Raw genomic sequence first — 6,038 nt, forward strand, 5'->3', positions numbered from 1 at the left:
GGACAGGCCGCCTGCCCCCATGAGCCCACAAAACCAACTCTCTCTCTTTGATTTGCGCTCATCCGTCTTGCAGATCAGTGTTTTATTAAAGGAGAAGTAAGTGAGTTGGTCCTTTTTAAGCCAATTTCTTGTCAGCGACTGCAGTTAGCAGTCTCCTCCCTCGTCCCCTACTTCGTCAGATAGTGCCGCGATGGAGAGCAGCGAGTTATTGTTCACGGACTCAAAGACCCGCCTCTTTATAGCACTCTGTCTCCTGAATGGATAAAAAACGAGCGGGATACTCAACATTTGATCCGGCAATTACTGCTAAGCTGAATGACTCGGAGACCTGTGTTATGAACTGCACATTCTGTTTAAGTGATTGCTGTATCAATACAGAGTGATTTAGCATGTTTATGAACAAAACAAATATCACTTACTTCTCCTTTAAGCGCCAACAAGACAGTCGGACCGGGAAGAGAGTGAGGAAGTAACAGTAGCAGACCAGGATGTTCACTGCTAATTATGTCTCACCCATCTGCAAATGATTATTTATTGGTTTAGAGAACTTGAGCTAAAGACTTGACTAAAGACATCAGGAATGATTAAAGAAACAAATGAATGAAAGTCTAATGGTGTGTGTGTGTGTGTGTGTGTGTGTGTGTGTGTGTGTGTGTGTGTGAGTGTGTGTGTGTGTGTGTATGTGTGCGCGCACAAATATGGAGGCCTGCCATTTCAACACAAACCTTAGATCTTTTCATCCGTATGGTAGGCCTACTGCTGTTGCCGTTGTGAGTATCGCTTGTGTTTTGTCTATGTTTGCAGCAATAGGCGCTCATTTGTGGTAACCCTCCCCCATTCCAAAAAAAAACCGCTGTCATACTTTTTCTTTTTTTGGTTTTACGTGGACAGCATGCATGACTCTTGACTTCTTGTTGGTGGAGATCAGAGGAGGTCAGGACAGAGGCAGAACTTGAAGCGGAGAAAGAAAGAGATGATACACAGCACAGCAACGGGGTAACTTAGACATCAAATCCATTTATTTTTTTCTCATTTTTGGTCTATGCTCCATACATTTGCCTTTTTGAAAAAGACATTTCTGTGATTGAATGAATGTAGAAAATGGAGAAACAAGGGTGAAACAATATTTAAATGTATGTGATTAGAAACACATACAATTTCCAACAGCACCTGGATTTATCCAATAAAGAGAAATGACATGTTTTTCTTCATAGACATTGTATACTTGGACTAAAGATTCGAACATGACACACACTGGTTGGTAATATGATCAAATGCAATTTGGCAAATGTGATTTTTGGTGTTTCAATGGAGGCTTACACGCAACATGAAGTTTGTTTTAAACACAAATCTACATAATATACAATAGATGCAGACTAGAAAAGTGCCATATTAACAATGGAGAAAACCAGCACATTTGTCTTTTTCTTTTATATATGACAGAACACAGAAAACCAAATGTGTCACACAGAACCACTTTCATCATCTTGCAATAAGAAAAGTATCAAATGTCGGTGTTCATAAACCGAATGGATTGAATTGGTCTGGATCTAATTTTGGGTATACACTCCAAATAGGATCGATTATAGTCACCCTGGAGCCAACAAAGATTTTTACAAATGGATTCCTATAGTGAAACCTTTGGTGGACAAATATACAATATGAGGTGTAAAATAGAGCACTGTACAATGTAAATAGTGAAAATAAGTGATTATGATAAAGAAAAAATGGTTATGTGGAGGGATGTGTCGTTGTTCTGTGTTTTTGCTTGCAGTCCAGGTGACTCAAAAATAAAAATAAACATGACCAATTATCTTGAGAAAAGACTGTCGTTTCACCAAACATCATTGTGCCTGTCCTTCTATTCCAAATGTTGCAGTTGTAAGCTGTCGCGCCAAGAGCAATCATGTCATGAAAGAAGCAACATGTTTAATACAAAAGCCAAATTGTTATGTCTTCTTTGTCTCTGTGGATCCAATTAAACTCAATTCTGTCAACATAGTGTTAGAGATAGGTGCCATTCCTCCATAGTTATGAACTTTTTGACACCATTTGTGACATTACAAATGTTTGTGCTTTAACTTACTGGCATTTTGTCGTGGCTTTCACTGCACAAATGTTCCTGAGCCAGAAAAAAAAAGAAATGTTTGGCTGAAAAACTTGACAATAAATTCCTGTGTGTGTGCAGGCTGGTGCATGCATATCTTTGTACAGTTATTACACATCATGTTGCACTGAAAAAGCCAATCAACCGACTAACTATCAATCAACATGCTTGTTTCCATTGGAGGTGACTGGGACATGAATTTATAATAGCGCATCTGTGTGTTGTTGCACAGAGGGTAATAAGTTGTAAGCAGATGAATTATGTATATTAGTCACACCAATGTCCAATAGCTTGCGGGTGTGTGTGTGTATGTATGTGTGTTCTTGTGTGCCATTGCGCTAGAAATCTCTATGAAAACCCCTCCCTGCCCGTGCCGGGTTTACATATAAAAGAACATAAACCACAGGAGGAATCTCTCTACGTGGCAGGATAAAGCCTACAGAGAACATTAGTTAATAATAAGTAAGATGTTGATCCCACTGTAATACTTCAGTTATTATATAAACAGCTTCCATTGTCTCTCAGGGGAAATCCTCTGTCCTTCACTAGGCTTCATGTAAACATGGTCGTGACCTCAGAATAAGACAACTGTGCAAACGTGCAGCAGTTAAAGCAAGGACATTACAATGTAACAATATAAACAATGCATTGTCATATATTTTATACATAAGTGTAAAAGTAGTATGATACAAAGTATTATAGCATATAGTAGCAAAGAGTAGAATACACCAGAATGCAACAGTTTATTATAATAGATAACTAGATTTGTAAGCAATAATAGAAGTATAGAAGTATGATAAATAGCCTATTGTAACAATAAAGTCAAACCTTGTTTTAAAAAAATAGTATTATATATAATTAAAAATATAAAATACAGTATAATACAATAAAAAAGTACAATTTCCTTAATGTAGTGACATTGTATGTATGCAATATACAATATTCTTTCTGGACAATTGAGGAGCAGGTGAGAGCCCAAGTGCGGAAATTGCTGTTGGGGGTTGTGTTCCAGGGTTAACAGTATAATCAGTCTGAATGGCATCAATACCGTTCTATTTCCCATTGCAGAATTGTGTGTGTGTGTGTGTGTGTGTGTGTGTGTGTGTGTGTGTGTGTGTGTGTGTGTGTGTTTTGTTTTTTAAATGTACTGTATGTATGTGCTTGGGTTGCCACACCTGTGTAACCGCTCTTTGGAGAACACGTCAAACAGATGGACTTTGGAGGTCTAAATAATTGCATTCACTGCAGGCTATCCATAGAAACCTTTCAGCTGCTCTGACGTCAGCCTCGTGAGAGACACCAGGCTGCATTGACAAGCAGACATTAGGCCTGATTAATCAAAAACATTTCATAGCTTTTTATTTATTTTTTAAACCTCATGCAAAGTGTTTGGCCACTGAAACTCACAATTTTTCAAGGGCAGAGAAGTTGCATATTATTATTAATGCAGCAACGGGGAAAAATAGGCTTTCAATAAATGAATACCAGCATACAAATGAGTCATGTAGACATGGCAATACAAATGGGGTTGCTTTCTTGTCTGAAAACCCTATTAGCGTTCAATTAATTGAACTCTGAGGCCACTGAATGTAAGCTCAGTGAAGTATTACAATATAATGAAATATGTAAAAACATCTCTCTGCTCCTTCGTATCATGTTCATGTGTGTGTGTGTGTGTGTGTGTGTGTGTGTGTGTGTGCTGATCATAAATTATGACAGTGAATGCACATTGTACTGTATCACTGCATCATAATCAAATTCATATTCATTCAACGGTAAAATATTTTCCAGCCTTCGGTAAGAGCATGGCTTACAACATGAGTCAAGTCAACTATTGCCCTATTACAAAAAAAAAACATTCTTGATGATTGTTTAAATGGCAAACAAGTAGCTCATTTCCTGACACTTGAAATACTCAAAATGACTAAACCCAAGCCAATACAATAACAAACAAATGATTTTGTCCCTGACCCCTTGCAGGAAACAGCTATTATAAGGACTGTCAAATTATTGTAACTACTGGGACCAGCTAATGCTCCGGATGGACATTCAATGATGCATAGTGCAAATCTACAGGGATGAGTGTGGAAATTACATTATGTACAAAGAAGGACATGAAAAACATATTGACCTAGTCAAACATCTTTCATAAATCCTCTGTAAGCCCCCCTCAGGAGCACTCTTCTTAAAGCCATCTGCCAGTTGAAGATTCAGCTAATTGAGGAAATGTTTAACAGCAATGATGGGAATTTCAGCCTAGATGCACAAGCCAAATTGATTGTGCGAAAATAAAAGGAATCCGGGTTTTTGCATTAAATCCCTACCACCTAAAGTGAGATAGAGATAAACAAATGACAATGAGGAGGAAACTATTTTTTTTCTGAATTTTGATCTATTTAAGTCCTAAGAGAGTCAATTGAGAATCAGGTCTTATCTCTGGTGTCTTCCCTTCTGAGGCGTGTGCCCATCAAATATACATTTCCATAAAGAAGATATGAAAGAAGATGGAGCAGATCTTCATTACCGAGTGCCATTTCAAAGCCAAAGGCCACAGCAATTATTCCATAAATGATTTAATAGATTGTTTTGAATGAAGGAATATTTAAAGGCTGAATCCAATTGTCCACCACGGTTTCCTGAACCAATTTGGCATCAAATCACCAGCTTCATGATCTGAAGTGTGTGTGTGTGTGTGTGTGTGTGTGTGTGTGTGTGTGTGTGTGCGTGCGTGCGTGCGTGTGCATGTGTTCACACAGCTTTTCTGTATGAATCCATTTCTTTGTCTTTCCATCACTATAGTTCCTGATTTCCTGTTAGGTTAAAACTGGATGGGCAGTCCAATACATGTGCAACATGAAGTCTGTTATTTTCTGGTCAGGACAATAACCCCTCACAATCAAACAGCAATGAAAAGGCAGAGGCATGGTGTAGGAGTCAATCAGTGGTGACAGGTCTATTGTGGTAACAACTGCGGGAGTCCTTTGTCTGTTTTTGTCATCAGGCAAAGACTGGGTGAGGCTCAGTGATTTAAAAAGTGAAAAAAACACTAACCACATCTGCGTATGTGCTTGCATGTATGTGTGTGCGTGTGTGTATGTGTGTGCGTGTGGGTGGGCAGGTGGGTTGCTGATATTGCATCACCTCAAGCACAATGCAATATGGTCTGTGTGCTGTGAATCAAATGTTATGTGAATCGTCCGTCCCTTCATGTGCAGTGGTACATACTGTATACAGAACAATTTCAGAGGTTAGATGTTTTCTTGTATTTCTTGAAGACACCAACATCAAGATCCATTGAAATACTTTAGGGATGGCTGTGGCTCAGGAGGGCCATTAATCCCAGGTTTGGTGGTTCAACCCCTGTGTCATCCTGTCTTTAAACCCTGAGTTGCTCCAAATGGGCAGGCTAGTGTCATGGTCTGTCTGTGCCTTGTCTTGTTTTGGTGGTGTACCTGTGTTTCCTGTTTTATTTTAGTATGTCTGTCTTGTTTCTCCCCATGTCCTGTGAAGTTTCCCTCCTGTGTGATAACTGGCCCCGCCCTAATGTGTTCCACCTGTTCTTCGTTGCCTACCGTGTCTTGTGTAATATATACAGTCAAGTGCGAAAGTTTGTGAACCCCTTGAACATTTTGGAATTTTATTTATTTTTACCATTAATAATTCATTTTTATCAATACCAGTATTTTTTATATGAAATAGCAGGTGTTTGTTTATCAATTCAACATTTTTCTTTCCCAGAAATAAATTGTTAAAACAGATAAAACAAATTATATGACAAATGTTGTATGATCAAAAGTTTGTGAACCCTAAGCTGCATTGCTTAAATCGAGCAAGTAAACACAATCAGATGGGCCAAATTGAGTCATGAAATGGACCAATGTAGTGAGAGATCTTTAGGGAAGAAATTGGGTGGCACTAGATACAACAGAGA

This window comes from Ammodytes marinus, assembly GCF_949987685.1.
Source record: "Ammodytes marinus genome assembly, chromosome: 6".
Taxonomy (NCBI): domain Eukaryota; kingdom Metazoa; phylum Chordata; class Actinopteri; order Uranoscopiformes; family Ammodytidae; genus Ammodytes; species Ammodytes marinus.